Here is a 24,602-nt window from a genome sequence, read left to right on the forward strand (position 1 = left end):
CTTGCGTTCACCCATGTCATGTTGGCGAGCGCGGAAAACCCACCTCCCGGCAACATTTTTCCTCGTTTGCGATCATCAACATCAAGTTGGTGAGCACGAGCATTGAAAATAAACCTCCCAGCGAGATTTCTCAACGCGGGGGTTAGGTTTCTCATTGCGAGTGGTCGCGTATGCTCGCGACAGCTCGTGTTGAGAAACTGCCCATTTGTATTGAGAAAGCTGCAGCTCGAGTAGAAATCTACTTGAGCAGCAGAAAAGGAAAGAAGGGAATGCTTGCGCTGTGCAAGGTGCTGTTCGCAATGATTGCACAGTGCGGACAATCATGAGGCACTGTACAATCACAGCGAATGGCAATTTTCTATGGAACTCCGACGCTTGCAGTGTTCCACGTAGTGCAACAGAGTTTTTTTTACACTTTGCGGAGTTCCGCGTAGTGCAACTCCGTGAACTCCACCCAGGGTTAATGAGGTGTTGACACACTTTTTTTTATGAGTAGCACGCTACTCCGGAACCCAAGAAGGATTAGTGTTGAATTAGTATAGGGAAATATGAAAGTAATTTGAGTAGTGGATAGGTTAGTCAGTTATTTAGATTCAGAAGGATAGCGGAGGGATAGAAGACGGAAAAAGGTTTGCATTTATATGGCACTTGTTACCCCTGATGGGGTGTTGAAGCGCTTTTTTTGGCGAGTAGCAGGCTACCCCGGAACTCATAAAGGATTATTGTTGAATTAGTATAGTGAAATATGAAAGTAATTTGAGTGGTGGATATTAGTCAGTTATCTGGATTGAGAAGGATAGTGGAGGGATAGAAGAGGGGAAAAAGGTTTGCATTTATATGGTGCTTGTTACCCCTAATGGGGTGTTGAAGCACTTTCTTGGTGAGTAGCACGCTACTCCGGAACCCATAAAGGATTAGTAGTGAATTAGTATAGTGAAATATGAAAGTAATTTTAGTGGTGGGTATTAGTCAGTTATTTGGATTGAGAAGGATAGTGGAGGGATAGAAGAGGGGGAAAGGGTTGCATTTATATAGTGCTTACTACCCCTAATGATGTGTTAAAGCACTTTTTTTCGGTGAGTATCATGGTCCTCGGAACCCATAGAGGATCAGTGGTGAATTAGTATGGTGACATATGAAAATTGATAAGTGGACATGTTAGTCTGTTATTTTGATTGAAAAGGATAGTGGAGGTATAGAAGAGTGAAGGATTTAGATTTTTTGGGGGACATCATAGCAGTAGTGGAAGGTTTGAGATGAGTGAAAAGAGATGTGGTGGTGAAGAGTCAGAGGAAAGAGTTTAGAAAGGCTTGTTTTGGGAGATCAGTATAGTAAAAGAGATGTCACATGGGGCAAGGAGGGGTAAAGTAGAGGAGTGTCTAGAAAGAGCTATTTTGGGGGTCATAGTAGTGATGTGGAGTTTGAGATGAATGAAAGAGTGGATGTAGAGGATATATTGATAGAGGTGTAGGGTGAGAAATAGGTTAGTGCATTGGAAAGAGTAGTAGAAAGAGTTTTAAGATGAGTCAGAGAGTTGAAGTAGAAGATATATTCAGAGAGGTATAGGGTGAGAAATAGAGTAGTGCATTGGGTATGCTGAATTAGAAGAAAGTAATAAATATAAAGATCCATAAGTACATGGAAAGTTTATAGATGCATAAAGGAAGTAAGTAGATGTAGATTAAAGATATTGCTAGAGGTTTAGAGTGAGAAATAGGGTAGTGCATTGAATGTGCTTCTTTTGGGGGGGAGGAAAGTAAGAAATACATGGAGCCAAGTACATGGAAGGTACATAGATGCATAAATGAAGTAGGTATATTAAGTAGATTAAAGATACATTCAATAAACTCTGGTTTTCAAGTGCTGCACTTAAAAATGTATTTATTCATTCATTTGTTGTTTTTAAACATAATTATTCGTCATGTTTAGACAAAGCAATACACATATATAGGTACCTACCTATAGTACAAATGAATGCTTTTATACAGAGGGATATGCTGTATATTTCTGTTCGCGTATGGTGCTTATGTGGGGAAGAGCCAATTCTTGAATAGTTTTCTGAACATAAGATGGTTGTCGGTGGACCTTATGTTGGGGGGTAAAGTGTTCCATATTTTGGCTGCTTGAACAAAGAATGATGTGCCACCCATGGTTGTTTTCTTGTATCTTGGGATTTTGAGGCAAGGTGCCACTCTAGAGTGATTGCTGCTTGAGTAGGGTTTCACCCCCTCAACTCATAACCCAATTTCCTACAAGGTAGATCTGACAAATCATTTTCATAATATTATGTGGACACAAAAGAATCACAATAGAAAACTACTACACATGGCATTGGAGTGGCCACTATCATTAAGGAGGTTGCAATGTAGTCACTGTGCCATTCCATTGGATCTCTAACCTCATTAACTGGATTTTGTAATAATGCTGATGTGAAATGCATGAAATACAGTGTAGAGGATCACATACCTCACTAACATTACTTTGCTTCAGTTTTTCTTTTAGCACAAGGTGATTATGTTTCTCGTACATTATTTATTTTAAAAGGCAGACACAAGCTATATTCTTTAAGCACATTCAAGGTTGTATTCTGTGAGTTCCACAACATTTCTGGATTTCAAACTCTACACTATGATGCTATTAGACAGTATTCTTGGTGAGAAATGTAAGTGTTGCTGGACATGATTTTGCACAGTCACATTGTTCCACGGCTCACATGAAATAATTTGCAGACTGTGCTCTGGTGTGCTTTTAAAGAAGAAGGATAAAGCTCAGTAATTCCGATTAGACATTTGACAGTTGATTAGTTAAATTCTCACTGGCATACTGTGTTGCTTACTACTTGGTATTCCAAACAATATTTTAGGTAGAATTAAGGTAAAGTGGTGGGTGAGCACAATTACATTAGTTGACTTCATGATTCAACGTTGTTGGTCACATTGTCTATCTGACACAAGCAATGAATTACCATTTGCTGGTTTAGAGAGTGTGTCCATTGTAGAGGCAGCCCACTTGACTTGGCTTTGTATTGGTTCTCAACCAGCTTCTACTTTTATACTTTCAATATAACAACTATTATTCTTGCTCTGGAGCATCTCTTGCACGTGCTAACATGGACTTTAACATTTAGAAAATATGAAGAGTTTATTTTCAAGATTGTTCTAGGTCTAAATAAAGGTGGGTAGGGTTGTCTCCTTTCTTGAAGAGCTTGTGTCCCTTTGAAGCGACACTAATTCAAGATCACAGTGTCCACCACTTTAAAACTCTTTCTGCTTGAGTCTCGGAAAATTATTTCAAGCCATATTCCACAGTACCCAGATATGGAGTTTGCATGATCACAATGTATGTTCATCTCTAATACAACTCAATCCTTTAAGCATCTAGCATTAAAGGTTCAGGGGGAAGTTGAAAAGGTTTTTGATATTGACAAATGGGGTGTATGTGAGAATGTTGTTACCAATAAATGTAATCATACAGGACTATTGTGAGTGAAATGTTATTTCCAAAGCTATTATCATACTGAGTGTAGGTTGTTTGATACTAATTTCAATGATGCAGCAGTTTTGTGAAAAGAAAATATTTTGGACACAATATTTCTGTTACACAGTATTTTGGTTACAATATTCTCGTACCGCAACAACAGATTCGCTGGTACCCAGGAAAATGATAACCACATCTCCTTCCAAGCTGTCTCATAACTATATTAGTTAACCAGCTTGTGCAAGGAAATAAAGTTATGATTTCTTTCGAGTCACTTAGTAACCAGGATGTATGGCCTAACTGATTTAGGAGTTTTAGTAAAGGCATAGGATTTTTTAATATTGCTAAAATGTTCCTGACTAGCTTGGTACACTCATTAAGACGATTCTTAACTATTTATATACTTAGTGTCATAGAACATATTGCCCAAATTCCCTTGTATTACAGAATTGTCTGATTGATTATTCTATTGAATAATAACAATAAATTGTATATGTCTTTATAGTTACTTGCTTTGCTTATTATCTGTATATTTGGGGAAATTTTTGATTAAGTAGATTTTCTTCATGTTTTATTTGTTTTGGAAGCCACTTTTAGATCCATTACATGTTATGGCATAATGTTTTTCCCCCCTTTTCAAACCGACACATGCAGCAGCAACCTGTGTCTTTTAGCTATAGATTGCATGTGCTAGAAGGAATAGGGAAATAGGTCAGAGTACCAATAATATATATTTTGACACACAGTATCGTCTCCCATCACATGGTCTCCCGGTACGGAGCCAATATTACCCAGTCGCAGGGGAAACGTGCAAAAAATATCTGTCAATAGTGGTTTTCCAGCTCGTTTTCCAAAGCTTCGAACTGACAATGTCCATTAAGGGGTGTGAAAACACCCCAGGACATCGGCACCAGCCTCAGCAGGCTTTTTATGGGGGGGAGCAGGGGAATTGAGACGGGGTGGGGTGCAAAAGTGCCCACCTCCTCTTCGAATGCTGAGATTGTTCTTCAAGTTGGCAGGTATGCATGTAATTGTTTCAGTGTGAACAATACGAGACTGGTATGTTTCTGCAGCGTGCTCTCGATGGTTTAAATGTGTGTGAAGGTTGTTACAAGCTGCTGGGAAAATGGGCCACTTCAGAGCCCGGTGCGTGCTTCATCTTTGACATCTAACACCTATCTGCACAGATTTCCATTTATTTCCACTCAGCTGCCTCTTATTGAAAATGGGCTGCTAAAACAGATGGCATTCCCCTTTGTAATGATAAGATCCAAAACATTATTTGAAAAAAAAACACATGCGCACATATTCAAGCTTACACACACACAGCCCCATGCAATAAAATGGATAATACTAAATAGCCACTTGTTCTCTGTAGGTAAATAACAATGCAGCAATGCTTCTTGCTCCTATTTATCAACGCCAGTCATTGGATTGCTTCTAATCTGGGGTACGAATAAAGATTTTTTTTAATTTGCACTACTAAAACAGTAAGGGCTGGTCATTTTCTGAATGTTTGCCTGGTGTTCCAGAAGTATAATTACGTGACAAACAAGGCATTCAGTATATGCCTTCATTTGCAAATGTAGTTAAAATGTATACAGGCTTCAAACAATCTAAAAGAAATAAATACACTAACAATTGAGCATTATATCTTTCAAAATAAAGTACTATTTGTAAAACAATTTCCCCCTTCATTAAATCGATATTTAGCACCTCCAATGTGACAGAAAATGACATGTAAAACAGCAATTATTTTCACCAAATCCTTCAAAATCTTTACTACAGTGTTTAATTCAAATCAATTTAATTATGTAGGAAAGTGCCCTATTTGACATGGTCACCCCTACGTTTATCGTAGTATTTGATGTCATTTCGACTGAAAGTGCACGGGGTTCCTGCTAACTAGGTCCCCAGTGCCAGATATCATAACCAAAACAGTTTCCCTCAATTGGCAATACCATTGATACCCTTTGAAAGACCCTAGTAAATGGTATCCCTGGTACCTTGGGCCTGAGATACTAAAGAGGGTCCCTAAGGGCGGCAGCATGAATTGTGCCACCCTAAGGGCCCCAGTCCTGAGCTCATGCAAACTACCACTGCAGGCTGCATGTCTTGGTGCAAATAAAAGCGAAAACATGACATGGCACAATGCCTGTTGCCATACATACCAACACTACATGCAGTATAGGTAAGTTACTCCTACAGCAGTCCTTACAGCCCTAAGGCAGGGTGCACTATACTATACGTGAGAGCATCACTGCAGAATCAGGTATGCCCCCATGCTGGTCAGTTCCATTGCTGCCATTAAAAGTGAACAGGGAAGCCATTTTACAAGCATGTGCTGGACACCAGTAGAAACAAGTTCCCACGCTATATGATGGGTTCACTGAAAAAAGGGATGTTTGGTATCAAACTTCTTGTATTAATAAACCTGTGCTGATGTCAGTGTTGGATTGAATAATACATGCACACAGAGGGCACCTTAGAAGTACCCCCTGAAAACCTACCAGCCACTGGTATGCTAGCTGACTAGTTATAACCAGCCAGCCACCAGTGATATGTTTCTGACCCCAAGATTGAGGGCCTTCTCTATTCAGGGCCCATAAAACAATCCTGCTCAAGCAGGGGGTGCCTTGCACCCCGCCCACAGAATGACCTGCAGATTAGCATTCCAAGGCCGGGGTGCTTCAAAGAGGCCCACCACTTCTGGTATGCAAAGGAGAGGAAACCGACCTCCTTTATCCAGAGCCCTTGGCACCTGGAGAGGTAGGAAATCAGCTAGGCAAGACACATTTGTCCATTGTCAGACAAGCCCCACCGTTGAAATGGGCTAGCTGAAGTGGATGCAACTTTTCAGATGTGACCATCTTGGTAATTACAAATTCAGCATCTTTGGGACAGGGTTATGCCCTTTTCCCCCACGAAGTAGTCATATAGGGGCCATAGTGACCCCAAGGATAAGTATCCCATTGGCTCCTCCTGCCCTACATTCCCTTAACACCCCGGAGTTCAGTATTCAGGGGATCCCTGGCACCAGGAAATAAGATCATGCCAACAAAACGGAGAAGAGCTGTGAAAGCAGGAACTGAAGAAGAAGCACCTAACTTGGCCCAAGCCCCATTGGCCTGTTCACCAATTTTTAACAATTGCTCCACAGTCATGCTGCTGATCCTCCAAGGACAAGGATGACTGCCAGCACTTCTCCAAAGACTCAGGAACTCCTGTTGAACAGCAGAACTGTTCCTCTGCAACTTGCAGGTACCAAAGACTGAACTATGAGGTTCCAAGACTTTGAAAACTAAACACCAGAAAACAACACTGCACCTGAACCACCTATTCCAAGCTAAAGTGGACCAACAGTGTCACCATGGTCCTGAGATACTGCCTACCTATGAAGAAGAAGGGTACTGAAGAGTAGTGAAAGGAGAAGACTGACATGGCTAAGAACAGAAGGTCTTGCTGGCTGGATGGACTGCTTCATAGCGCGTGGACACGCTGTTATAGTGTAACCATGCGCTCTACAAATGGTTTTATTATTATTATTACATGGCACCAACCCTGACGGCCTGTCTGCTGTTCCCTATTGAAACTGCACCACAGAGGTCTTGTCCTGCAGCTGTTGGGAGTCTAAAGCCTGGGAGGGCTGCCTGCTTTCAATAAAGACTCAAGAACTCCTGTTGAGCAGTGAAGTTGCTTCTCTGCATCCAGCAGGCACCCCGAAGAAGACTCTGAGTGCTCCGGACAACAAAACACTACTGCACCCGTGCTTCCAAGCCCAAGATGAAGTTCTGCCAATGGGACCAGTGTGGTCCCCTTGCCTTTGAGAGACAAAAGCTTGCTTGGACTTGCCCACTGTGGACTTTCTGACACCACCTGCAGCCTCTGTTTACAGTCTCCCTCTACCGTGAGTGCTTCCCGTGCCAAAAATCTAATGCCTAAAGACACCTCTGCACCCCTGGTCACTGGAGAAGGGGGCTAAAGGACTCCCCATGTTCCCGAGCATCTCAAGAGTTGAGCCTTCCTTGTTGGTATACCCCTACTGGTCCCTCAGTCCGAGCATGCAGCCTCGGTTCCTACAGACTGATCTCCATAGACTTGAATGGGCCATCCAACGCTGTAAGGCACCTTAGCACCCCGCAGCCCCAGAGCTACCTAAAGTGAACTGTTGTGCTGCCTTGAACCGTGCCCAATACTCACCTTAAGTCCAGAAGATTGGTTCTGTAAGTCTCTGTTGAGTTCCCGAATGCAATATGCATTTTTCCTCCAGATGTAAATAGAGCTTCAATTCCAATTTAAAGTATCAAAATCACCCGGCGCTGAAAAACACACCTCTGCACCCGAACACTCCAGTGCCTTCCGAGGTGACCTGTTGATGTTGCCTGGGACCTGCCCATATTCACCTTAAGACCAGGGAACGGTCCGTAAGTCATTGTTAGGTGACTGTATGCAGCGTATGTTTTCTTCCTAAGTTAACACTTCTGCAAAGTACTGCAATTATGATTTTAAAGTATCAAAAACCTATTTTCTTCAAACCGGCTATGTTAAAAAGTACTGACCGGATTTTGATGATCTTGGTGCCTAAAGTTATATGAAGAGAAGTGTTTATTTTTATAAATTGGTCTGGATCTCCTTATTGAGTCATGTGTATCATTTATTGGCTGTGTGTGTGCAGTGGATGTCTAACACTCCTTTCTGACAAGCATAAGGCTGCTCGACAACACTACCCCCAGAAGAGCGCCTTCAGATTGCTCGAGCAAGCCCCTGTCCACTAGTAAGGGAATACCTGGACTCTTTGTATGGTATATCATATAGAGCCATCTTCCTACAAATATATGATACCGTTTAAATGAAAAAGGTGAACATCAGTAGACTTTTTCCACCCACCTCAGGAGAATTAAACATCTTGCATCCAAAAGCTAATGACCCAGATATTATCCACAAGTAATGACTCAACGTATCCACTTCCTCTAACACATTTAAATGACAATATAACCTACATCTTACTTGAGAATATGACAATAGCTCAGTGCTACCACACCCCTATAGGTATTGGCTGGAAAACTAACCTCAAATCATCCTACCTGCTTCCAAATGAGACCACTCAAACAGACCCTATCATACATCTGTGCTGGTCTTCATGTGACAAACGTTTGATCATTGGAAGTCTGTCACATCTAGCAACATATGCAGATTTTAATTTGTAAAATATTTAGTGCTGGAGCCCCAACCTTTGCTCAGAAACTGCTGCCAGCATTTCAGCCTGTCTTGGTGCTGTAAATCAAGGCTGCATAGTCTTGTTTCTCCCTCTTGCATCTTTAATCCATCCTCCCCTCAAACTCACTCCTGCGCATTCTTTTTTTATCACTGATTTCTTTATTTGTCACTGTTTTTCTGGCTTTCTCCTCCTTGTTCCTTACCCCATGAGGGCCTTTCTGTCTCTTATTCAGGGTTCATTCTGATGAGGAAACAAAGGGCACAAAAAGAATGCACGTGGGCCCCACCTTTTAACCACCATCTCAATTAGGCACCAAACACAAATTAAGAATGGTCATCATGGGAGCAAAAATAATTCATTATGCTCTTGCTCATAGTAATGGCAGCTTTTTAAATCTTAAGTACATTTATTGTACCACATAACTCCATTCACACATAAAACAGTAGGTTGAGATGTCATTCAATTTTTTTATATCTTTTACTTATTTTTCCAAAGTATTATTAAGAGTTAGAGCCGTTCAAAACTTTCCCTGCCAGTCGACATCTTTCATCCCCTTAGGGATTTGTGCTGGTAATATCACATCTATTCCTTCCATAATCATTATCTCACACAAATCCAAGGTTTGTCCGATGATTATCTGGGGATAAAACCCATTGGATCTAACGCTTAGTTATACTTTGGAAAAATGAGAAGAATAAAAGATGTATGAAATTTAAATGACATCTCAACCTGTTCACGTGTGAATAGAGTTATGATGTAGAATAAATGAACTCAATATGTAATGCACCTTGATTTCCTAGTTTATTTTCAAATGAAAAAAGCCTAGAATGGGCTTTTGTGTTTGAAAATTTAAAAACCTATGTCCCCCGCCCCTCACCTACCAATGGAGTCATCTCCCAAGGTGAGGGGGGCATTTTTTTGCGTTTTACTGCCCTTGCAACCAGGGTTTGCCTAGCGGTGACAGGAAATAAAAAATAGCTATCTGATCTCCCATCTTAATTGGGCAGACGGACATATAGCCAGTTTTCCAATGGCCCTTAATCCATCGGGCAGTCAGAGAAGTTTGCCCAGGGCTGTGAAAGAGTAGTATTTCTTGTGGTCTGGCTTCTTTTAAGTTCGGTAAGTAGACCATCAGGTTGACGGTAAGCAAACTTCATTGCAGTTGTGATGGAATATGGTTACCACCAACAGTTGAATCAGGCCCGAAGTATTTGTTCTTGACCCTACTTCACATCCATCTCTGCTCGAGCTACAGTGTCCTTCTCTCAAACATAATTCTCATAATAAACTAGTTGTTCCTAGCCTTCCCTTAAGCATGCTTTGGTCACTGTGTAAAATAAAGACAATAAAGAACAATATCTTCATTCAGCGAAGATGTTCTGAACATATTCTGTCTGGTCTCAAAACTCCATGAAACAAGATTGTGTTTGGTCTGCAAACAATTTCAAGACAGGATCTGGGATACCAAGCTCAGTAATACTAGCACTCCCATTTAGGATTGATCATGGAGCAAATCTAGCCGGGTCGGCATATGGGAATCTAACTGATCATTGTAGCAGAGACTCGTAAGTCATCCTTATGCAATTGCATATGCTGTTGTTTACTTCTTAACAGTCAGTATAACAGACTGTTTCTTCATCTTAGACTTTGGCCAGGGGAGACTGAAATAATTAATTAACTGAATACAGAAATAGAAATGGCTTACTTTTCTCATTGTCAGCCATTCACGTACAGATTTACTCAGGGCTTATTTTTACTTCCAACCTTTTTATTGTCATATATGAGGCCCTTAGCCAAAGTCAATAGGAGCTTCCATCGTGAAGATCTACACAATAGGTACTTAAAGGTTCCATATTGTATAAGCATACTTTTTGATCTCTCTAACCCCCCACTGAATTTGGTAAAGTAATCCAAGGCTGGACGTCCCCAAACAAGGCATCTGCCAGCAGACCAAAATCAGGGAGTCTTGATTAGCAAAAATCTCTTTCTCAGGGTTCTTATATAATATAGCCGGCTAATTAAATTGTGGAACTATGAGCTCTTATTGCTGGGAAATCCCACATCACCCTAATTCTCTATCCTAGAACCTCTGTGGTGAGGGCCGTCATACTTCCGAAATAATATTATTTCAACTCAACATACCTCAGGCTAGCAACATGGCTAGAAGGCTTGTCTTTATACCATGCCAACAAGTTTTGGTTATTTAAGTCTTTACTCTTAGACGTCATCATTTGATGAATAGGTATTGAAACATCGTACCTCACAAATTAGAAAACCAGAATGAAATGGGCCAATAGAAGACCTTATATCTTTCTTTGAGCAGCAGGCTCCCTCAAAGGTCCTTTCTTTATAATGCTTTTAATTTTCATGGGTGATATGTCATTCTGGCCGGATCTCAAACCAAATGCATAGTTAGTGATGGTGAATGTGAAAATTATGGCAAATTTGTTTCGTTAAATCCCATTCAATACATTTCTAAACACCTGCACTTAAAAAGAACAGGGTTATGATTTGCATTTACCAGCAGCTCCACCAGGAAAGAGCTCTGTCAAGAAAGAAGACAATTAAATAAAACACAACAAAAATAGCTCAGCGTTCTAAAAGGCTGCAAATTTGCACTCGTTGAATCTGAAGTATGCATAAAACATTCTGTCACTTGATGGCAGCAATTTAGAATTTGATGTACTTCAATTCACGTTCACGGTACTCTACAGATAACAAGGATGTAAACAGTGATTGTCTAATTAGAGTCACAGTAGATGTCGCAGTGGATGGCGTCACGTGACCATAAGGGGAAAGGGTTCACTCTGTGCTGCAGGGCCCCTTTATTGTGTACGATGAAACGTGTTGGTGGAAAAGAGAACCACTATATTGTCTGGTGTATATGTTGTTATTCGCCTTCACTCTTTACGCGCAAGTCCGCATGTTTCATTTCTATGGTTTGCTTTACCTGCCCCTTCCTGTACCTTCCATTTTGATCAGATTCGCAACATCTCCCCATGTGATTTTGTTCAAATTTTCCTAGCTTGCTATTTGCACAACCTATTGTTGAGCTGTTTGTTTTTTACCTGACTTCATTACATTTATGAGTCGCATGGACAAAAGGTACTGAACTTATCCTAAACACGCTGAAGCACTGTTAGGAAACAGTAGCACAGTGCAGTGGAGACACTTTTCAATACAGTTCAATGTGGAAGAGGTGTGGGGCAGCAGCCGGGGCGAATGACGCTGGTAGATCACGGTTCGATCCAAGGCATCGGTGGCAGGGGTCTGCCTAGCACCATGCGATTCAGGGCAATAGCTTGCTTAATCTTCCCGATGCCCCCCAGCGCCGGGAAACCTAGGGTAGCTGTGCGCTGTACAAATACAGGATTAAATACACATAGGTGGACAAACGATTTTTTCAGGTTAATCATGTATTACAGATACATTTATTTCTTGCAACCTCCGTTGTCTCATCTCAGTTTGCATGTTTCTGTGTAAGTATGTAAATGTTCTATTCCTTGGCTCTGTTCCAACAAAAATAGTAATGATACATTGTTTTTCTATAATTGAGCACACAACATGTGGCCTTTTTCTAAGCCCACTCAGTTTACAAACTTCAAAAGAATGCTAGTTTGAGCTGGTCCTGCCAGCTTTCGAACTTGTAAACTGAAGATCACAACCGATGCCAGTAGTGAGTGTTTAACTCCCTGGACCATCTATTTAAATTCTGGATTATATAAACTTTCATTAATAGTTACTGATTTAAACATGGGGTACTAATTGCAAGTTCCTCTTTCTTCATGTTGGGCAACTAGATTTGAATTTGCTTCCGTCCCTGACCTTTTCCTGGTGACAAGCTAACCGCCTTGCTTTAAAATGTTGAAGTGCAGATGAGAGGGACCTGGGATAGCAGCAAAGGCCACGTTACGATAAACATGATTGTTTTTTGTTGTTGTTAATTCAAATGAATCAGAAGGGCTTCTAAGATATCTCTAATAAAACCATAGTGCACAGTGTACAAAGACCATAGATCTGATTTAGACACTGGTGGAAGAGGTACTCCATCACAAATGTGGCTGATTTCTCATCCGCTGATTACAAGTGCATTATATCCCATGGAACTTGCAGCAGTGGCCCGTGCAGGTAAGAGCGGTGAGTCGGTGGGGCTGGGTTGGGGGAGATTCGACAGACGACCACGAGGGAAAATTAAATAAATTATTTATTTACCCTCGTTGCCGTCTGTCAAAATCTGCTCCTGCCCGACCGGCCCCACCGCTCTTACCTGCACGGGCAGCTGCTGGACATTTGTAGTACTGGAGACAGGATATCCATCACGATTGTGACAGAGTATCCCACGAGCCAAACTCTAAGTCAGGACCAGTCTCTCTAATGGTGCATTCACATACCTTTTGAAAGATATATTCAGAGAAGGCGTGGCTTCATGGTTCTATACATTGTTTATTGTAAATGTACACATTTGGGCCGGAGCTCATGCTATTTTTATGTTTCCTGTAAAAGTAACTTTACAAAGTTACATCACGAACCGCAGTGCTTAATTTGGGCATGTGCTTTCGGGTGCTCAGCACCGGCACCTAATCCTCAGCACTGGTGCTTATGGCATTAGTTAAGGACACACTCATTCAGAGTGCATGTGATTTTCCCCAGAATCAGGATGTTGAGCCACACCGAGACTCAAACCCGGCTCCCCAGCTACAAAATCGGCAGTTCTGGCCTTAGGCCAAGTCCTCTCGAGAATAATGAGTGCCGGGGCTCTCCTCAGGAGGCAGTTTACACCAGCACTTTCTCTTGTTAGGGCTGCCTCCTGAGGAGAGCCCTGACACTTTTTATTTTACAAATTAACCACAGACGAACCGAGATAGCCAGAAGGCAGGACCAGAGATGCTTAAATTTTTCAAGAAACTACTTTGTTTTCTATTTATAACCATGGCTTCTAAATGAGACATCACTGCCCAAATGCTTGTGCAGTTCAGATATCAGTTATGGCGCCGTTGACCTTTTCTGTGCAAAAAGCGTAGGAGAAGTCGTTTCAGAATGAGAATATCTATCTCATACCCCAGATCACAGTCCAATTATGGTGATGCTTAGCTATTAGGTTCAGAAAGATTTTTGCATCCTTAAGAACTAATGCTTTTTTTACATGCACAATATTTCATCACGTTAAAGGTTCTCATTTTTTGTTCTGTGAATTGCCTACTTTATTTATTGTGATACTTAAATAGCTACGTTTTTATCTCCATTTTAAGTGTTTGAGTGGTGTTTTTTACGTTATTCTGGTGGTGTATAACTTGGGATAATACTTTTAAAGGCTTTCTAATTGCTCTAAGTATTTAAACTTAATATTCATGTCAAGTGTATTAGTAGATCAAACTGCCTAGAGGAGATTGTATTAGATGTGTACTGTTGCCTTAGCCGGATGCATCAGGTAAGATAGAAGATGACATGAATCCCAACATGTCCTACTTCTTTACATTTAGATTACATTTGAATAGCCAAAACTTGTTTTTAATGATTCCTTGAAACTGTAGTTTTGAGATTGTTAAATTGAAATTCACATCCATTAGCAACGTAGAAATGTCTAGGACAGAACAAAATGCCAGGGGTTGCCCAATGAGGACCATGGACACTATGAGCCAGATGTACAAACATTTTGCATTAGGTTTGCATCACAAAAGTGACACAATACAACACCATTTTTTTATTTACCTTCCAGAGCACAGCTTGTTTTGGGCTGGAATGGTGCCTTAGGGCCTGTGCTGCGTTGTGTGACAGTTTTGAATATCTGGGCCTAAGTCGCAAAATACAGAAGATCACACCATTCAAACCTCCACGGGATACTAGATATCAATTTTCTGATACCATGCAAGCAATGAAGAATAGTATCATAACCTGAGAAATACATGTACCTCACTGGTTAGAGGAGGCAGACCTGGAAGCAGAAGTCAGCCCGGGACCAGGGTTCAATTCCCGGCTCGGCGGGGACTTGAGTCCTAAAATGTCCATGGACTCGACAATTCTCGCTCCGGTGCCTACTCGATCCACGGGTTCACACTCTGCGACTCTGGGCAATAGCTTGTTTAATCTCCACAATGGCCCCTCGCGGCGGGATGCCTGGCTTTCACCTTGCGGATACTCTGCCGGGGTTATCTCACAGGGGAATACCAGGACGGGTTCCCTAAGCAAGCGCTTAGAAACCACTCGGTGATTTGCGCTAAATATAAATTCCTGTACATTTACATTTACATTTACCTGAGATGAAGGGCAACAGGACCGCTAAGACAGTGAAGGGTCTTCTCCAAAAGGACAATTACCAAAAGTAAGTATCCCCAAAGTCGATATCTAGAAACTGTGGTATTAATACTGTAGAGAGATCCTGCAACAAAAACACACAGAAGAGAAGAACACATCTCAAATAGAATAAATGTTAGCAAACAACAGCACTAGCGCACACCTAGTTCCAGATCATTGCCATGTACCAAAAAAGACACTAACAAGCCATGAGAGAATACGCTCAGTAGCACCCCATTTATATGTCGGTTTATCTGTGCAACCAAGATAGCAGTCAAACCCAAGTCTTTGGCCTTTTGATGTGTGCAGAAGCATCAGCAATGCACACGTCTTTCACCATTGTTTGGCCTCCATGGTGTGCGGCCATTCAAGATAGGCAATTCCAAAGCTGCAGCATTTGTCTTCAAGTTCCTCAATTTGTGTTGACATCAAAACTAATCATACCAGTGCACTAAGTATGTGTCACGCCAAGTCAGACCAGAATATGATATGCCCCTCTTCCATGTCAGTGCAGAGCGGAGACTATATAGAATAGGCTGCAAACAATGACAAGCACAAACCTACTATTTGTTAACTATGCCAGGTGTGATTCAGGAGCCTCTTCATTTAACTAAGCCAACGGTGGGTTCAATTTTGAAACACCTTGTTACAATTAGCCCACAACTGAGCATACTTTTGTTCTGCTCTTGCAGGAGTTAAAACTAGGAACCTCCCGGGGAGGTGTAAAATTCAATGGATAAGCAGCCAAAGCATAGGAAACGCACCAAGAACACATATAATGGGTAAACACAAGAACCTGTGCCTCATAAAAAATTTTTTGGTTGCCAGTGAAGAGGAGACTCAGGGGCATATTTTCCAAAAATATCGGAGCGTGGCGCTACCCTAAATTTGGCACCACCATGCTCCGTCATTTTTTAAACGCATGGATGTGCTGTTTTCACAGGAATACGGCGTACCCTTGTGCGTCCCTTAGCACTGGGGTAAAAAAAGATGCCTAGCCCCAGCACAGGCACCCTGTAGCCATGTTGCAAGGATGCCTGCTCTGCAGGGGCAATTCTTTATGTGCAGGAAGGAATACCTACACATCAACAATCAATAATGGAGTTTTTCTCTTTCTACGTGTGCTGCAGAATAAACGTGTGCACATATAGAAAGAGCAAAATACGTGGAGAAATTAATGATTTCTCCTTGTATCACCATTTTAATACCAGGGATTACCTAGCGTAGGTTTTTGGCACTACCTCAGCCTTTTAAACCTGGAGCAGTGTCAACAAGCAATGGGTGTTGTGGTGGAACGCCCACTGCAACACCCATTGCACGCCCCTCTGCAGTGGAAATGGGCATATTTACAAGGTGGTGTTTAACTACGTCAAGTGGCTTAGTGGCACCTTGTAAATATGGGAAATGGCGCTAGGCCACCAGAGCGTCAAAAAAAATGATGCTCCAATGGTGATAGGGGCTTGAACATATGCCCCACTGTTTTTTTTTTGTTTGTACTTCCTACTGTCAATAAGCACTACTCCTTGTCATGTTTGTTAGATAAGCTCCAAAGGTAAGTTAAACCTTGTCTTGTCAAGAACGTTCAACATGAATATGTGTGGAAACTGGTGCCACAGTTATAGTGCCATATGTGGCACTGATTTAGCAACCTCATGAGGTAGAGCGGCCCAAAAAGAACTCATAATAGGCTGGCAATAATATCTTTATGACCTATTTTGTGATCTAATTTGGTTTCCTTTTTTGGTGTTATACTGGCTTTTATGCAGAATAGTTACTATAGCATTTTTGTTTCAATAACCATTCTAGAGGTCAGTGCCTAATTTGAGCTGATGGTTTCCGGTGCTCAGTGCCGGCACATAATTCTCAACACTGGCTCTTACAACAGTTTGCCATATGGTGGCACTGTTTGTCTTAGTCTTAGACAAGCACATCAACAGTTGTTTAATCATTCAATGCACACCAAAAATGAAAAATATCTACCTCCTACACCTTTTTTATACCTTTGGGTGACCTAAAATAGTCTAAATTGTCACACTTGTAGGAGTGGGGTGGCTATCAGTTGTGTTGATACTGTCATTTGCAGCTCATGTAGGGGCAGCGGCTGGTGCAAGCTGTAGTGGCCTCCTGACAGGGATCCTCAAACGTATGTGTTTTTTCAAATTAAGCAATGCTAGAGATCATAAAAAAGAGCTGTGTGAATAGAAACGCAGTCATACAATGCACAATGATCACTTGAAACACCAGTTTGCAACCTTCACGGTTCCTCTCCCAACTGGAGTCAAAAGAGAATTTTCACACTCACTAGAAGTAAATATATTCAGTTTTTGAATAAAGAGCTAACACATTTGACTTTGTTATTGTTAGTTTACTCACGTTGAACATGGATTGTTTAATCCTGGAAAATTTATTGGCATTTTATTCAACGTTTACTACTAAAATTATACTTTGTTATTGGCAGCATATTCCCATTTTTTTTAATTATGGTATAACACATGAACACGATTCTGAGACCAGGAAATCTGCACACTGTGCTTACAGCTGTAATCCTTGCTGAAAGCACATTAATAGCTGTCAGCAGAAAAATTGGTGCCAGCGATTTTAAGCCTTTTGGCATTCCGTGGAAGCAGAGTTTAGAGACGAGAGAGAAAGGGATAAATGGCTCTGTTAGACCCTTGCCCTTTATGTAAACACACGTGTCACATTTACGATTCCCTGACCACACTTGGAGAAGGCCTTCTAATGGGAAGGATGCATTTAGGAGAAATAAGATTGGACATTTCTGATAGTTTTTGATGTTTTAAAGTTATTCTTCATATGATAGATAAAATCCATGTACTGTGCCACTGAAAATAAATATGACTTTATAAAACATCATTAGCAGCACACATGCTAATAAACGGATAATAACACCTACTGTATTGAGTCATGATAATGTCAGACTTCTTCTTCTTAAGTAAAAATAGTGGACCCATTATTTTCACCCTTTTTCATACTGAGTGCCAGTGTTGTGAAATTTCAGTGGGGAAGTGCGGCAACCTCAGGAACAAACATAAAGCAAGTGGCTGTTGTTTGTAACACTTTTTTGCCCTTATGTTTTTGCAAAAATGTGTAGTTGCACAAACAATTGATATAAGCACGCATATCCCTCTAAGATATAGTATTGAATTCCATTTTTGCATTTTGCATAATTTCACAAAATGTGTGCCTAATATTGTGTAATTAAGCAAACCTCATAGCATCAACTCCGAAATTCCCAACTTCCTATTAAAGTTCCAAAAGGCCAAGTATTTTAATCATTTTGTATGGATACTCCATCAAAATTCCCATTTTATTCCCATTATTTGTACTTTTGGGGCTAATTCAAAAAGCCACATATGGGTATGTAGACAAGTAGAACAGGAGAACATTTATGTGTGTTCCAAAAAGCCCATGGGAGTGGGCTCTAGAATCGGGCAAATATTACTACAGAGCAAACAAAGGCCATATCCCATGTTCCTACCTCAGAAACGGTGCCACTACCGAACCATTATACTCTTGATCTTCACTCAATCAATCAATCAGTCATTTGTAATGCGCACTACATAGGTTGGTCCTGAATTAGGACAGATAGAACCAAGGCAATTCTTTACATTTTGCTACTGATCGAACAGCCAGGTCTTGAGCATCTTTAGATCTTGCGGAGCATAATGGAACTTTGTAAAGAGTTTGTGCTTTGATTTTGCCTAAATACCGATATTTATCACTGATGCATGACATACAATCTATGTGCAGGTGTAACAAGAAGCATTATGCTTCTTATTAGATTTGTTGAATGAGGTGTTGGGCAGCATGGTCCATGCATCAATTTGCCACTAGTAACATAAATATTTTATGAATATATGAAAAACAATCTAGTTCCTAAAGTGTGGCCCTTAAATAAGGAGAAATTCCTTATTTAAGTTTAAATTACTAAAATTATTTCAAAGTAAGTCCTAACCTTATTTAGTATAGTTGTAATTAAAAAAAAACAGTGTTTTTTTTAAAAGGGGATTTTGCCAACAGAATATCACTTTTAGCAACATTCTTGTGGCACTAAGACCTTCTCCATATTTACAAAGTGTCCTAAAGTCACTTGTTGTGGCTTAAATTTGCATTGTACGACCCCTTTACATGCATGACTAATCTTGCAAGGGGTGTGCAATGGGTGTTGCTGTGGTCATTCCATCCAACACCAATTACTTTTTTTTACTGCCCTTTATTTTACAAGGAGGTCTAAATCTAAAGCAGTGCCGAAAATTAACGCCATGCAAGAGCAGTTGTTAGAAGGGAAAAATTAAGCGAAATACTTTTATTTCTCCTTGTTATTTTGCTTTTTCTATGTGTGTTGCCTTCTGCAGCACACAAAGAAAGAGCAAAACATCATTAATAATTGCAGAAAGGGACACCTCCCTGTATATAAGCAATAACGACTAAGGACAATTTGCTACTTCTACATTCTGCAGTACACATAGAAGTAACAAATCACCACTATGGATTGTTCATGTGCAGAAAGGTGTCTCTTCCAGCACATAAACACTCACTCACTACAACTCAGGCACCCTTGCACTATGGTGCAAGGGTGCCTGCATTGGCAATACCCAGCTAATTTTAGAGTCAGAGCTAGGAAAAAAACACAGGGGTGAGCCGTATTGTTGTAAATACCGTGCATCCTTGTGTTTTGGAAATGTTGGAGCACCGCACTGGCAATTGTCTTTCCCACCACAAAGTAGTAGCAGTTCCACAAAAAGAGAGAGAGCAACCCACCTCAGATACAGTGCTCTAAATGAAGAGCCCAGAACAGAAAAATTATTTTTCTTCAGTATGAATCAACCTTTTGTACATAGGGCATGTTTTGAGACAATGACTTTCTCCACATACTTTTGAAATAGAGTCCATCGCACCCTCATATGTTAAAACACATACTCACAAAACTTCATACAAACCATACACACATGCTAAGACGCACTCGGCCATACCCTGGTGTCGAACATCATACATAAATACAAAGAAAACAGAGGAATAATCTCATAAGCTATGACTGTATTGTTATAAATCCGTACACATGTTTAGAGGCCTGTGCCCTACATCCAGATAATGAAATACACAATCACAAAAAGCAATAAGAAACAATGTGAACGATGTCACTGTTTCTGGCACGTAAAATCCCTACATGATAAACGCTAAGCACAAGTGCTTCAGTATGTATTTTTCCGATGGTGTCTGGTTGAGCGATAAACTCACAAGAAAAGACGAGCCGCGAGACATGGGGTCAAACCCCATAGGTTGAGATATGTTCTTGTTCTGTGTAGTCCTCTCTCTTCAGCGCTCACTGATTTCTCTTCCCTTATGGCAGGGCCATGCCACAAAATCAATTCATCTGAACTCTGATATTCAGCTGAAAAGCAACGAACTTCCACAGCACATTTGTTTTTCGAAGAAAGACCAAAGCTCAAAACAGGGAGTAGCAGGGAGGGAGATATGAAGTTATTTCGCACATGGGAATCCAGGCGTTTAAAGAGGATTTGAAGTGTACAATGAGAAATAGTGGCAGTGTCACGAAAAAGTAACTTTGCTCAGTGCATCGCTCATACGGAGAAATCAATAGTTAATATTTCTGTTGTCATGACTAATTTAAGGGACATTTAAACTTGTTTAATTTCAGAGACTGCGGCTTTAGAACCAGAAGGCAATCTTTGAATATCAGATTTGACTACATCCTTTCCATCGTGAATGAGGAATCTTCTATGCCCACTTAAAATTAAGCTGTTGATAACAAAGCTGAGGTCATGCAAGTAAAAAATAAAATAGTTTAATTCTTTTAGGGCAGTGCCAGGTGATCATTGTAATCAATGTAAATTGTCACTCGAGTTTCTACAAGCACCCGATTGATTTTCTGATAGGGCGCTGGAGCGCAGTTGAGAGAGCCCTTGCTCAAAATATGCTCCAATTGATTCTTTCCTGAAGTATTTTATTTTCTTGCTGCAGAGGCATGGCTGGTTTCACTTCCCTGAATGCAGTTTTTTCTAATTATTATTTATGGAACAGTAGGTGCAATCCAGCCAAGCACAGGAAATAAAATACGTGTTCTCCTCAAATCCATTGTGACTTATTCAAGACTGGCTATGATACGCATGTACTTATTTATATTTGATGTGGTTTGATTATCACTCATGCAGATAGTGTTACCACAGTAACTGAATGTGTAAAGGCGTAGTTGTCCCACCCACCCCCATGTGATCTAGGAAGCCCATTCAGGAAGCATCCTGCTAAAGGGGTTACCTTGCCTTGACCGTTCTTCTTGGTAAGATTCGCGGATCCGCTGGCCAGACCTTCCTTTTCCAACCCAGGAGCAAACTGTTCATTCTAGGACAACACATGCATTTTTTTAACATACATGCATTGATTTTGCTATTTGCTTTCTAAAGCCTGGATATTAAAATTTAACAGCACATTTAACACAGATTTTCCATCCGGGTGCTCCTGGGTGAGATTGCTGTTTTCACTCATCAGAGGAGCAGCAGCTTTCCTGTGACAGAAAGAATCTGTTTTCTCCTGAGTGCATTAGCAGCGCTCATGCAGGCTTGCAGAACGCGAGCCCTGGATCACGTGATGCCATCAGTGTTTTCCGACACTCTTTAGCACCTCTTCTTCTCCAGTCATACAGAGCGACTCCCTCTAGGTTCAAAAGTACTAAGCCAGGGATACTTTTTTGCAATGCATATCTCTGTAAGTCAAGTAAATCACAAGCTTTATTCAAAGTGTGACACATAGATGAAAGGAACTAGGGCCTTACTTATGTTTTCCTACTGAAAGAATATGAGAGTGAGTCCTCAGATCAGCAGTATGAGCGTACTCTCAGATCATCTCTATATGAAGGTATGGCCCTCCACTAGCATAGCTGGGTTGAAGAATATCAATTTGAAAATAGTAGATTGCCTGTTCCCAAAGATGTTTGGATCATGTGATGTGGTGGTGTAACACAAAATAATTGGGTCTCTGCACAATACACAAAAAAACTCGGTGTGAGTACTTTACCCACAAAGGATGTTTTAATTGAAATTAAGGAAAAAGTACTGCTTGTAATGTAACTCAGTGAATTAAATGGTAGCCTTGGACATCTACTGTGAGCTACAGACAAACAGTTCATGTTTAACCCCTTCGATGCTGATGATGAGCTCAGCTCGTCATCAGCCACGGGGGGCGTGTGCGGATGACGAGCTGAGCTCGTCATCTAACACGGCTTTTGAAAAAAAGCCGCGCAGCGCGAAAATCACCGCCGCAGCGATGCGGTTAAGCAATAAAAAAGCTGTCTTCAATCCTATTGATGCCAGTAAAGTGAGTAAAAATGTAACTAGGTAAAAGTAACACATTTGTACAGAACCTACATATCACATTATTGGAAACACAATATAAAAAGAAAGTATTAGTATATAGTACACGTATATGAGATAAAGTACCCCTTGCTGTCCATTTTAAGAATATTGCAAGTCACAGAGGAGCTCTGTGACAACTTCATTTTTACAAATAAGGGATATTCTTTTTCCTCACTTTGACTCAATTTAATGTTGTCATTAAAATGAACAGATACATGAAAGGATACTAAAAGGTGGAATTTGTATGTGCAGGCCTAATCACTTTTTTGGAGCTCGGATTTCTCCAGCTTGGCAAAGCTGCCAGCTGGAGCCGAACAGGCCTCCCCAAAGGTAGATAATAGTTTATCCACAAGCATCCTCTGAAATCGGTTTGCTGCTGCAGAAAAGCTCAGTGCAGGAGAAACCTGAATTTTCAACCCAGCAACAATGCATATTGGTTGAATTGACTTGGAAGGTTTGTCCCAGTCCTCCTAAGGCCTTCAAAATTAAAAAGTTTTAAAGTCATGGGTTTTTCAGGATGTTAAAAGGAGTAGACTCATGTCTCCTTGCAGATCTCAAAGAGTAGGTAAAGTCCCTTTTCTGAACCTCACAGGTCCAGAGTGTTCTAAAGAAGGTGTCCAGGGTTGCCACATTTATGCCCCGGACTAGCATTTGAGTGGAGGTGCCTCCTGGGCTCTTCATAACCACTAGGGAAAACTTTTGCAGCAGTTCCTATGTACCCTACTGCAAACAACCCCACATTGCACCTCCCTGCCATTACATCGAGCAACCACTCATGTGTGGTCACTTCAAACTAGTTCTGGGTACATCTCCCTCCCCACTGGGATTTGAGCCTGCTTCACTGGGGGAACGAAGAAAGTGGCCTGTCCAGGTGCCACCTGACAGACATCTGCTTGTGAGAGGGCAGGACCTTTTTAAGCTAATTATGTTCCTCTGCACTGCCCAATTGGTTATCCTACCAGAAGATCAGAAACACCTCCCCTCAACGAGGCCTTTGTCTCTGCTCTGGGTGCAGTTTCACATCTCATTCAGAGCTTGAAATCTTCAACCTATTTCCAAGACAAATATTGCATTATTAAATATAATAGTGCATCCCAGCCTTTCTCTGTGAAACAGCCAGCATTGTTACCGTGAGATTATCTTCTAGGTGCTAGTCTCTGTAAGGATATGTTTTACTATTAACTTTCCGTATTTCCTACTTTTAAATACAACGCACCTTGCTTTATGTATATAAGTTCTACTTAGGGGTGACTTATTAATAAAAAGGATGACTTAATAATAAAAGAAAATGCAGGCGACCACGCAAAAAGAGCCACTTTCCTAAAGCATTCTTATAATTCTTACAAAATCTCACCATTACTTCTGTTATTTTCCCATACAGTATGATATGCAAAGCTTCCCTTGAAGAGATACATTATTGCAGTACGATTTAACTTTCCAGTCATTCAGATCTGTGTTAGGAGTATCCCTTCTAGAAATAGATTGACTGGCTCCATATCAGATTTTTCGATCAACAGCTCGTAAATAATTGCCATTTATATTTAGTGTATGTTAATGTCTTATGTTTATATCTGGAAACATGATGGCTTGATCCAGCCGTGCTGGAATTTCATAAGATGCTACTGCTCTCTATCCAGCACGCCTACCAACATTTGAGATATTTGTATCTGTAATGTGTTATCAACATTTCTGCTGAGTTGCACATCAACTTAGAGTTATATTTTCAGCAAAACTGCAATTAAGCTCCAACAGTAGGAAAACGATACCTCTGCAACAAGGCAATAAGAGCCACTTAATCAATCTTGTTACAAACCTTCATGTGTGTGCTAGTTTTAGGTCACCCGACTGGAAGTGGACTCTGGATGGATGTATGTCGTTACAACGCATACTTTTACAACGCATACCTTTACAACGCATTTTTTACACCGCAAAATACATTACAACGCATGCCATTACAACAAATTCTTTGAAACTACCTTTACAACGCATTCCACTACAACGCATACTACATTTACAATGCATACCATTACAACGCATACCATTACATTGCATGTATGGTAAATATTGGATAGTGTAGGGGTAAAAATTACTATTCTAACTCCAGGGGGTGCAACAGTAGGGTAAGTGTTGGATAGTGTAGGGGTATAAATTACATTTTTCAGACTCTACGAAGATGGCAGTGCCTGTAAGAAGTATTGTGCAGATAAACTGACTGATTTATGCAC

The 24,602-nt window shown here is 40.8% G+C and overlaps 1 protein-coding gene across 1 annotated transcript in view; it reads left to right on the forward strand.

Moving 5' to 3' along the window:
- PCDH9 (protocadherin 9) overlaps positions 1–24,602 on the forward strand; it is a 392,887-nt gene that overhangs the window by 134,693 nt on the left and 233,592 nt on the right. The window lies entirely within an intron of this gene.

Source organism: Lissotriton vulgaris, chromosome 8 (assembly GCF_964263255.1).
Source record: "Lissotriton vulgaris chromosome 8, aLisVul1.2, whole genome shotgun sequence".
NCBI lineage: Eukaryota > Metazoa > Chordata > Amphibia > Caudata > Salamandridae > Lissotriton > Lissotriton vulgaris.